General features: G+C 34.7%; 1 pseudogene; it reads right to left on the reverse strand.

Moving 5' to 3' along the window:
• Positions 1-352: 352 nt before the first annotated feature.
• LOC118349173 lies at positions 353-10,130 on the reverse strand (annotated as a pseudogene).
• Between the last annotated feature and the right edge of the window lie 1,325 nt (positions 10,131-11,455).

Consider the following 11,455-nt stretch of genomic DNA (forward strand, 5'->3'; position numbering starts at 1 on the left):
TTTGGTGACCCACTGACCAAGGCGTGAAAGAAAACGACTATGAGAGCATTGGCAATGGACTAGCCATTTGCCAATGCAAGTCCAAATTGAAAGTAAATGTGAAAAGAAAACATCTACAATGGCCTAGCTAAACATCTACAATGGCCAAGTCTGGCGAGAGACCAAATTCTTATCTTATTATTTTGTTGCCTCCCGCTCAGTCTTTCCCTCGATTTTTCTCTGTCTTCATCCCAAAATCCTCCATTTCTTCTTTCTCTTCTTTCTTTCTCCCGAAACTCTCTCTTCTTTTCTTCTTTGCCATTCTCTTTCTTTCTCTCGAAACCTCGCACTTTTTTTCTCTCTCGAAACTCCCTTATCTTCTTCTCTTCTTTGGCATTTTCCTTTCTTCATCCTGAAACGTGCGAACACCCCGTCTTAAGTCCTTCGTCTTCTTCAACCGCAAGACGCCTTCTCTCCATCGTGAGTCCACATAGCCGTCATCTTCCAACCCAAAAGGTAATTTCTCTTCCTCGCTCGTCTCTCCCTCTTCTCTACTTAGATTTCCTCTCCCTTTTCTCTTTCTATTTTCTCCCATTTCATCAAGTGATTTTTCTATGTTAGGGTTTGCAAGGACCACTCTATCACAAGGTTGCCTTGTTGGTGAATCGTTGTCCAAAAGGTTGCATATTTCCTCCACAAACTGAACTTGAAAATCACGATTTGGGTATTTCCGTGTAATTGATTTGTGATTTCGGTATTTTGGTTTGTGATTTGGGTATTTCTCTGTGGTCATGCGTAGTGTGTTATCAGGAAGCATTCTCATTTTTTCTCTGTAATTTGCTTAAATTATCTTAGTTTTTTGGATTTAGATTTTCTTAGTTTCTTGACAAATTGATTTGCGATTATCCCCATACTATGCATTTTGCTATAGATTTGTTTGCTATGCATTTGTTTCTTGCTTGGAACTCTGTTTTTTGCTATGCATTTGTTTGCTATGCATTTGTTTCTTGATTTGTGATTATCCCCATACTATACATTTGGTTCATTGTAAAGAATTATAATGGCATTTTGCGAAACTAGGCACCATTATATGTTCTTTATATGCAAGGTTTAGGAAATTAGGCAAGAGGTTGGCATTGGTTTTCAAAACTGAACTTAGTAAGCACTGTAAAATCTCATTGAAGTTTTTCCAAGAATACTGATCTGTATGATATAGATTATAGATCTATTTGGTACACATCCGATTCATTTACGTGCTATAATTGAGATTGTATCTCGTCATTGTGTTAAAAATAACTTTGAGATTGATAGAGAGAGGCACACAATGACCAAATCTATAACTTTGTAATTCCTTGCATGCTAACATATTGTCATGTTTCCATCCCCATATTATGCAATGACATTGTATTTATCTATCAATTTATTCTATGGGAATTGGATTTGGATTGAGATTTCTATTCAAAGAGGTTATATTGAGCCTAGTGCTTTCAGTAATAGCTACTTAAAGTAAATTGAGAATGATAGTGAGTCATCTGGTCGTGTAATGACTCCTCTAATTCTTTGCACATTCACATGTATAGGCCATCGTGAATTATGTCTATAGCTTTTCTTAAGCATCAATACTTCTTAAGCTTTTCTGTTTACACATGATTCTTACAAGATTGTTTTATTTATTTGGTTGTCTACATGGGCAGTATACGTGATTAGTTATGCAAATAATCTTGGACTATGTGGAAATTGTGAAAGGAGTAGTTTCTTTTTTTTTTTTTTTTTTTTTTTTTTTTTTGCCTTTGATCTCTCTCTCTCAGCCTCTCTCTCCACACACATGTATATATGTACATATTTTTAAATATAAAGACACACACACTGAGGTTATATTGCTTTTAATTTTGAGAAGTTGCTCCTATGATTCTCAGTATGCATCAAACCTCAATTGTACGTGATGTGCTTTGTGACTCTTAAAGAAAAACTAGATTCCTTTATCAAAATTTAATCTAGTTCCATAATGAAGTCATGAAGTAGAACTACACAAATGCATGTTCTACTAATTTATAGTGTAACTGTGTTACACCCATTAGGTCCCTCATTCTTAAAACCATGATGTGTGGAAGCTTTTGCACTTAAACATGGAATTTGTATTGCAACCCTTTTGTTGGAGAGGCTAACAAGTGACATTTAATTGATTTTGTGGCAGAAAATTATGTTGTGGAGCATCTCTTGGCAGTTCTTCGCGGTTTCGAAGAGTTTTGTAAAACTTTAATTAGTATTTTGACTAGCTACTACTACTGAAGTTGGTGAAAATCTGTATAGATGTTTTGTTTTATTGGTAAAATTTAATGTTGGGTAGCAACTGATTTATGAACTGTTTTTATGGTTGGGTAGCAACAAGTTTTGCTTTGTTGGTTTGGTAGTTGCTGAAGTTGATGGATTTCTCAACTTTTGGATTAAATGTTGGTAAAAATGTTACAGAATTTGATCTGTGATAGACATTTTGTGGAGATTAAATGTGTTTGCAAAATATTAAAAAAAAATTAAAATATTAAAATTAAAATATATAATATTTTATTATTATTTATACTTTAAGATAACTAATTTAATATAGACTAATCTAATTAAAAGTCTATATTATAATCAAAAGATAACATTCAAATTAAATTTTAGATTTGACCATTGCCAATGCTTTGAGAACCTTGCTGAAATCTGCTCCAACACATGACGTCATGCCTGCCCCAAATGGTATGAAATTCTTCGCTGTGACGTTCGCAGAGATGTCCTATATTTAATTCATCACAGAGTCATTAAATGAAGCAAAACTCAGTCCATGTACGTATGCTAATATAATTCTACTGATCAGGAATGATTTTGGTGACTGGAGCGAATAAATTAGACGTGAGGTAGACCCTACATATTGCAGTACCTGCCATCGCCAAGGATTGAATGCTAGAGGATCCTCGTAAGTTCTTGGGTTCAGACGTTGAAGGGCAGAAGGAACTAAACGTACTTTTCAATTGAACAAGGAATTTTTAATATATCACGTTGATCGATCAACACACCATGAAAATTAAGAGCCATTGTTGAGTGTGTGAGAGAGAGAGAGAGAGAGAGGGAGAAGACATGGTTAGAACTTACCGTCTACTTGAATGTCTTCATGAAGTGTTCTTCTCATGAGGATCCCAGGAGCAACACTTCCCAGCCTAAGTGATTCATTGATGATCACCTATCTTGCATGCCGATCCATAAAACGTAAGATATATAGAATGTGCCCAAAATCGGCATCTTCTCTGCTGTTAAGATCAATTGCTTCATGTTCCTTCTAATTAACAAAAATAACATGATAGATGTCAAAACCAAAATGCCTTAAGGTATTTCTGAGTACTGTATCTGCATGTATGAGCTGCCACTAACAGTTAATTCTTGCAGAACTTTAGGATTATCTGTAATTAATTTAATGGCTAATGTAAGAGTTGCTGATATAGTCTCAAAGCTTGCAAGGATCATAAGCCCAAACATCATGTAGGTGATGAATTTCTCCGTCAAGAACGACTCCGTTTTCATGTCGGCCAAAATCTGATCAAGAAAATCTCCTCTGCGAATTTCAGGATTACGTTTTCTCTCTTCTAGTGTGTTGGTTATTATGTTCACCGCCGCTTCTGGTTCTGTATGACAATGGAATTGATATATACGTATTAGAAAGAATTAAAAGGTGGTCTTAATGATCAGAGTGCTTTAGATTTTGAAAAATATAAGAATTACGTTGGGATCAGATGGGATTCCGTACCCCATGCTAGACATCTATGATAAGCGCGCAGTACCAGGGATGTTTATGGGGCATGACATGAGTCCTTGCAAAAAGTTGTCGAAAGATTCACCAATATTTTCCTCTGATTTGTTTGGTTCATACCTGAACAGCTGCGCTGCTAGCTGTAAAATCAAAGATCATCCGCAAATGACCGAAAAATAAGTTAATATTGAATTTGCAGGGAAAAAAACATGTTAAACTATATATATATATATATATATATATATATATAAATTTAATTTGGATCTATTCATATATGCATAATATATATATAGTTTTAATTTATAACTTGCACTAGAAAATATAATATTCAAAGTTATGACAGCACCAACAGCGCACAAGTTCTCCATGTGAAGATGTAAATACTATAGATAGTATAAGTAGAGTTAAGGATAGGACGGCACAAAAAATGGTTTGATTTAAGCAACGGTTACAGTCGAAAAACTCTTTAGAAAGCAAGCACTACAAGAAAACTGGGCAATTGCGACGCTCGAATTCGCCAGAAATGAGCCTCATAATCGCTGCTGTAGCTCAGATGCGGCGATCTATCAATCGCCGCTCGATCGCCACAATCCTAAAGCCATTTCCGCTCTATAGCGGCGAAACAAAACCTTCACAGGAACATAGACCAAAACTTTTGAAACAAAACCTTGAGCTCTTATAATCAATCAAAACTTACATGGTTTTTTTCTATACCTAGAAACATAGACCAAAATTCTTCCTGGAATACACAGGAATTTTGTTTACGAGCATGTTTTTTAACTACCTTGAAAATTCACCAATCATACAATTCCTTTCATTTATTTTTTGTTTGGTTTATTTTACAAAAACTTCTCTCACTCTGACGATTTTTAAAAGACAGATATAGATGAGAAAGTAAAAAATAAATGAAACATAAAATTCTTCAACCAAAAACCGATTCAGTCATATTGTTTGGTGAAGTCCAATTAGTTTTTACTTAATAAGAAGCATGTCTCTATTTTTAATAAAATGCTTGAGTCCTAATGAAAACATAAAAAACTAAAACCCTAAAAAAATGAACCAAAATAAATATAAAACCCAATATCATACAAACCGAAAGAGAATCATGTCTCTATTTTTAATAAAACCTTGAGTTTTAATTGAAAAAAAAAAACCTACAAAAGCCTAAAAAAATGAACCCAAAAAATATAAAACCCCATACCATACAAACGGAACCAAATATATAATACAAAGATACTAACTATTTAAAAAACAGAAGAACATCTACTAACCTATTCTTTGTAATTAGTTTGTAATTAGTTTGTTGATTTGGTTCACCCAAGATAATCTTAGCTATCTCCTTCTTCTTTGTTTATCTTTTCTCTTCTTTTTTTTCACCCTAAAATCTAGCACTAAGTGTTTCTGAATGACTTTGCCTCTTCCATTTTACTTATATGAAGCAACAGATACAACTTGATGATTAGGTCCTCTGTGTGTGTGCAGGCATAAGATGTTAATGCTGATTTAATAACTAAAAAAACAAGTCACATTGGGTTTAATTTGTTCTGCCCGTAACCCAGGCACTCCGAATGAAGCCAGAGTCGAAAAAACTAAAACACTTGCTCCCGCTCGTGATTGTCAAATGTGTGTGCAAAAGGAAAACATAAGCATAAATATTATAGCAAAACAACCCCATTTCTAATTTACCCGCACGATTTCGTTAAGAACCATGAAGACCTAGAACAGAGTATTACCTTGGGAAATCGACTCCATCTGAGTGGATCAGGAGATGAATGGGACGGAAAATGGACTCCAACCCACTTTGCCTCGGAAAAGGGTCGACGATGATGATTTCACAAAGCCTTAGAGTAAAAGAAAACTGGACTTTTTTCACTGGTGTCGACTCCGCATAAACTGATGAAGAAGCCGATTACTGGGTTTTCGATGGGGCGGAACCGCGTACATCGCTTATGCGAGAATCACTGGTTCGTGAATTAGCGGTTTCATTCGGTGGAAGTTCATTAGAGGAAATTTTGTGTGGGCGGTGAGTAATCTGTAGCTAGAGAGAAATGGAGATGGGTGAAAGTTGGGGACGAGGAATAGAGAAATCGGGATTTGGGGGGAAATGTAAACTTTTCCTGGGGTGTTGGCGCCCACGACTTAAAATCACTATTGCGGCAAAATTGTGCGACGCCATAAGATTTTATCATTTTGCGGCGGATAAATTCGCCACAACTATCTTCAAAATCGCCACGTAAAACCTAAACTTATTTGCGGCGAATAAATTACGCCGCAAAAAACTTAAAATTCGCTGCAAAAAAATAAAATTAAAACCGCACCCCTGGGATATTGCGTCGAAGCAAAAATCGCCTTGAAAACTGGGCTATTACGGCAATATTATTTCCAGCGGACAAAAAATCGCCGCAATAGCCCAGTTTTCTTGTAGTGAAGAGTGAAGTTGGTAGATACCTAATTGAAAGTTGTGAATAAGAAGATGCAAGTTTTGACATTTTTATTTGGTGGAAGGTTAGTTCAGTTAGATATCACGTACTTTCAAAAGTTGCACGCAATGTACGTACTTGTAATACCGGTATCTACAGTGGCATCTGAATCTACATTTATCACGGCGGGTCGTGTCCTTAATCCTTTCCGAATTAGTTTATCTCCGATGATAGTTGAGGGTCGTCTCATTTGTGCACAGAATTGGTTTCATTCTTCTTCTACTCCAATTAGCCTTAGGACTTTAATGAATAAGGTAGAGGATTTTGAGAGGCAGTTGGATATGGGTATGTTTCTTATTTCCGTCATTTTATAACTTTTATGATCTATAATACAATATGTTATGTAAATTTATATAATTTTTTTGTTTCTTTATTGTATAGAACTTGTTCGGGAGGGTGAAAATTCTATCGAGGCATCAAATATAATGTCTATAACTAATGCAAATTAATGAAGTGAATCTGTTTTAGCTTGTTAGTTGTTAGTTTTCAGTTTCTGTTAATTCTATCATCTATGTATTTCCCATCTATATCCATCCTCCATGAGAATAGGAGCAAGTTGTTTCGGGCTTGACTTGTAGTGGTAGTCTTAGCTTTAGTTTTAGTTCTGTTATCCTTCTTGGATTTTTCGACTTACAAATATTTTTTAATAAGCTTCTTGATCTTTCCTGTAGTGATTTTTTCCTTCTACCTTTGGTTATATCTTTGCATTTAAGCATGTCTTGTTATTTTCTTAATTTCAATCCTCCAAGCTGCTTAAATACCTCCTTTCTGCATGTCTCTTACTTTATTCTTTAAATAGAGCCTAGCTAGCCAAGTCCAGTAGTTTCTGATATGGTTTATGTTTCAATATTGATGTTAGACCATTACTTGGCCCTCATTTACTAGCATACACATCCCATCGTTTAATACTTTAGACTTAGGACAACAAAGTCTAGTTGAGGTACCATGCATGGGTTGTACACATCCCAGAACTTCAAAGATAAGGAATGTTTGCTGGAGGAAATCAGAAGTTCTTTTTTCAACACATTATATCTCTGGGCAAAACCCTTAAATTTTAATGGGCTCACTTTTCATGATATTCTTGTATCTATTTTTTTCATGGCTAGGTGTTTCTCTTGTATACATCGATCCTGCTACTTAGACTATGCCGGCGGCCTGTTAACATCAAAAAAATATTTACTCTTGCATGCATATATAACATCGTCCAACTCAGTTTACTTCGGTCGACCAAGAAACCATATCATCCATGCAATTAAGTGCCTCATCTATATGCATATTGAGATCAAAGGATAGCTAGAATTATTGAAATGTCACTTGCAATAATTCAAGAGTTTTGCTATATATACATGCAAGTCAGTGTATGTATTAATGTATGAATACTACTATTTATTCTGGATTCCATTATTAATTATAAAAAGTAATTAAAAAGATTAATTCTTTTTTATGCTAACTAACGTGGATGGAAGACTTTCACATTAACATTAATGTGTTGAGTAGTGTTAGTAAGTAGACTTAGAAATATATTTTTTCATCATAAAAATAACAGGTTAAATATGTGATACTATATATCATGCATAAGAAACCACCCAAGTTTGAAGTATGAAATATGAATACCAAATTGGTCCATTTGTTTTTCAGGATCATTGGGGCAGTGTTAATCATAGTGGGATTGTACGGTGCTTATTCTTGGAATATATGGTTTGACTTGAACACTTATTATGTTAAACTATGTTTGGTGATGAGAAATTTTGCTAATAATTTCTTTATTTACACTTTACAGAATACTGTGAAAATTTAAAAGTATGTCAAGCCAAAAGATATAGGAGGCTAGGAGCTGTCAGGAGCATAATTGTATAATTTGTATTGGTGTAAATGCTTTATGCTACTGTTATAGTGTTATTTCATATTTGAGAGCTATGTTTTTTTCCGAGCTTTTGATGTAAATTACTAAATATGACTTCTAGTCTTCTACTGTTATTTTTTTTAGATCTTCTTTTAATTTTCAGTTTTTGAGACCTGTATAATTTTAAGTTTTCATTATCTATGCTTGGGAATGATTTTTTTTTCTTTCTTTTAGAAGCCAGATTTGATTCTCTGTTAGTATGCATGCTACTTACATGTTGTGCATAGTATAATTTCCAGTTTTCAATTTAACCTTGTTTAAATTGTTTGGATGGATATAGAATATTTTTATTTTTTTGTAGTAAAATATTTTATTCAAATTTATTGTTTGTAGACAATTTTCCTTTTATGACTAATTTTATTTTTCAAGTTCTTTTTTGGTATTTTTTGGCTTAAAATTAGATAAAATGTTAGTGGACTTTCACTGTTGAGCCGAAAAACATAGCATATAAGGATTTGACCATTGACCCATTTGGTATAGGGTTGGACCAAATGGACCGACTAGACCGGACCGGTCCTTATGGCTGTTTGGTCCGGTCTAGGGTGGGAAAACCCCTGGACCAAAGAGGTTCGGTCTGGTCCATAAAACTTCTTACGGACCGACTGAACCGGACTGAATTCACCCCTAATTATAATATCAAGGAAATCATTCATGCTCAGCCGAAAAAAAATATTATTATGCAATTGCCCTATATATATAGTCCAAAAAGTAGTTACATACAAATATAGTTACATGTCAAGTTGCCTACGGATCACTTCTGGATTCTCTTTGAGACTCCATGATTTGGGCCAACTTCAGGCTCATGCATTCTTTATAGAGCCTCTGATTCTCCATAACTAATTCTAAGGCTCTTGTCAGTTCCTTGCACTTCCCTTTATAGCTCCCAACTTATTGTACTAGATTGGTGACCAAATGAGAGGTTAGTTTTGGTTCAGGAACAACTGAACGGCCCAACCCTCAGACATACCCAGATCTGTCCCTTAGCATCTCTTTGAAGACCTCCTTTGCTACATCTTTATTTGTGCAAGTGGCATCTCTCTCTTTTCCTAGATAGACCATTTGATTTTATTATACAAAGAATACAGATACCTTATGTAAATAAATATTCTTTTAACATGAATAAACTAAATGTATGATAGTGTTATTGTTGCTTACATAGTTTTCTTCACTGTATTCTGTAACAAATCTCCCCTTTCTTGCCAGACTACCAAGATAATTTATAAAAATCAACTAAGTTGTTGACTATGTCATGCTACAAAGTAATTATAGTTCATTACGGTTATAATGACTTGTATACGCATGTTTACTAGTTACAGATACTATACATAATAGAAATTCCTTACATTCTCAACGATTAACCTGACAAATGACTTCGACCCGACTACTTGATTTGATCGTGCCTTCTCCCAATTCATCTTATTTTGACTTGATAATTTCTAGGTCATCCAAACCATGGAAATGAATTAGTATATTTAATCAAAATTTGTACTTTTTTCCATCATACAATGTTAATGCATAACATATCTTCCATACAAATTCAGTCCCTAACAAAACGACTTATGTATATACAACCTGAAATTGGGATATTATTCCACTTATTTAAACTAACCCTAAAAACGATATAACTAATGTGTTACCTGAAAGGCAGAAGATATCCATCGGTTACACAAATTTTCCACCATTATTGACCCTTTTGCCAAGGCCACTGTATGTGTAGGGCGTCTCTTATATTCTAAGTACAATTATGATGAAAAGTATTGTAATTACATTATAGCTGTAATTCTACACATTTTCTATGATTTGGGTTCTCCCAATCTAGGATGAAATTCGCCTAATAACGTAATGTAAGAAATTACTGTGTGGGATTAAGCAAAAATAGTATGCTCACAAATTATATGTTGGAAATAGGCATGACTATACTCACCCTGACACGTTGAATTAGTTCCTCTTCCTCCTCATTCAGAACAAACCTCCAGCTAACATGCATCGTGTTTGCGTGGTGCTTCACAATCCATGTCACTCGACGGCTATAAATCTTTGCATTATCACATGAGGGTAAGGTATGTCCCTCAAGAATCAATAGCGGAAAGGGCCCCATAAAACGAAGCTTCGTAAACATCCTTCCACTCGCCACCCCACCACGAGCTTGCTTCCTTGTTGGTTGCAATACATATAAAAACACAATACAAACAAGTTCTTCACATAATACTCAATATGAATATCTATATCAGTATTATCAGTAATATGTATATCATGCTCCATTTGTAAGAATTTTCAAAGAATGATGATATGAATGTGCTTACCGGGCTCACTAGGGGGGTTTTCCACCACAGGAGCATGATTTAAGTTACTCTCATAAATTATAGTAGGTGGCTTTATTGAGTCATCATCTGATACTGCAGATGTTGACTCATCGCTTGCGGTTCCTACTTGCGCTGCATGTGACCTCCTAATCTGCTGCACAACATAAGATCTCTATTGTGGCTTTCGTCGTCGTACACTAAGCTGTCCTCGATGGAACGTAGTTATTCCCCCATGAACATTGTTGCCCACCATACCTTCTATATTCTTAAACATAACTTTTATTTTTTAGATAACTGTCCTACAAGAGCAGAGACACTAATGTTATGAGTAGCCTCGTAATGAAGTAACAGAAAATATAACTTGAAGGATAAGTTGATCGGTTTGAGATGATCAATCTCGAAAGATAAAGTTGGGCAACAATTCTCTGCTTGATTTTCCATCCAGAGAATATTTAAAAATAACAATCACTAACAAACTAACACTTAGTTGCCTAAATATAAGGAACAGAACAACAGAACCAACAATACTTAGTTACATGACAACAACTTAGATAGCATTATCCCCTTAATCCTGTTTTCAAAGAATTATTCCTAAGACTCAGTCACTAGAGTAAAAGACCTGTTATTTCGACTTAAATGGATCTAGACTCATAAAAAACCCAAAGGGTTGGATTCATAACGTTGTGGGTATCACAACTGAGGGCTTGGCTCGTAACAATTAAGTCACAAATCTCATACATGGTAATAATTTATATTACTAGTCTCCTTTATTATTAATTTAAGTATAATTAACACAACAAAAAAAACTACCCATCATGTCTCACAAGATTTTTTTTTTTTGCTCTTTCAAAAGAAATTGGAGTTTGTAGAAAAAGGTTCAAATTTGAGAGGGTTGCGTAAATAATCTCCACAAGAATATTATTTCTTCTCTTGCTTTTTTACGGCCTTGCTAGTTGTTTCTGTTTTCAACACATTCATATTTATTTGTCTCAAAATGTGGTCATTTTGA

This window comes from Juglans regia, chromosome 8 (assembly GCF_001411555.2).
Source record: "Juglans regia cultivar Chandler chromosome 8, Walnut 2.0, whole genome shotgun sequence".
NCBI lineage: Eukaryota > Viridiplantae > Streptophyta > Magnoliopsida > Fagales > Juglandaceae > Juglans > Juglans regia.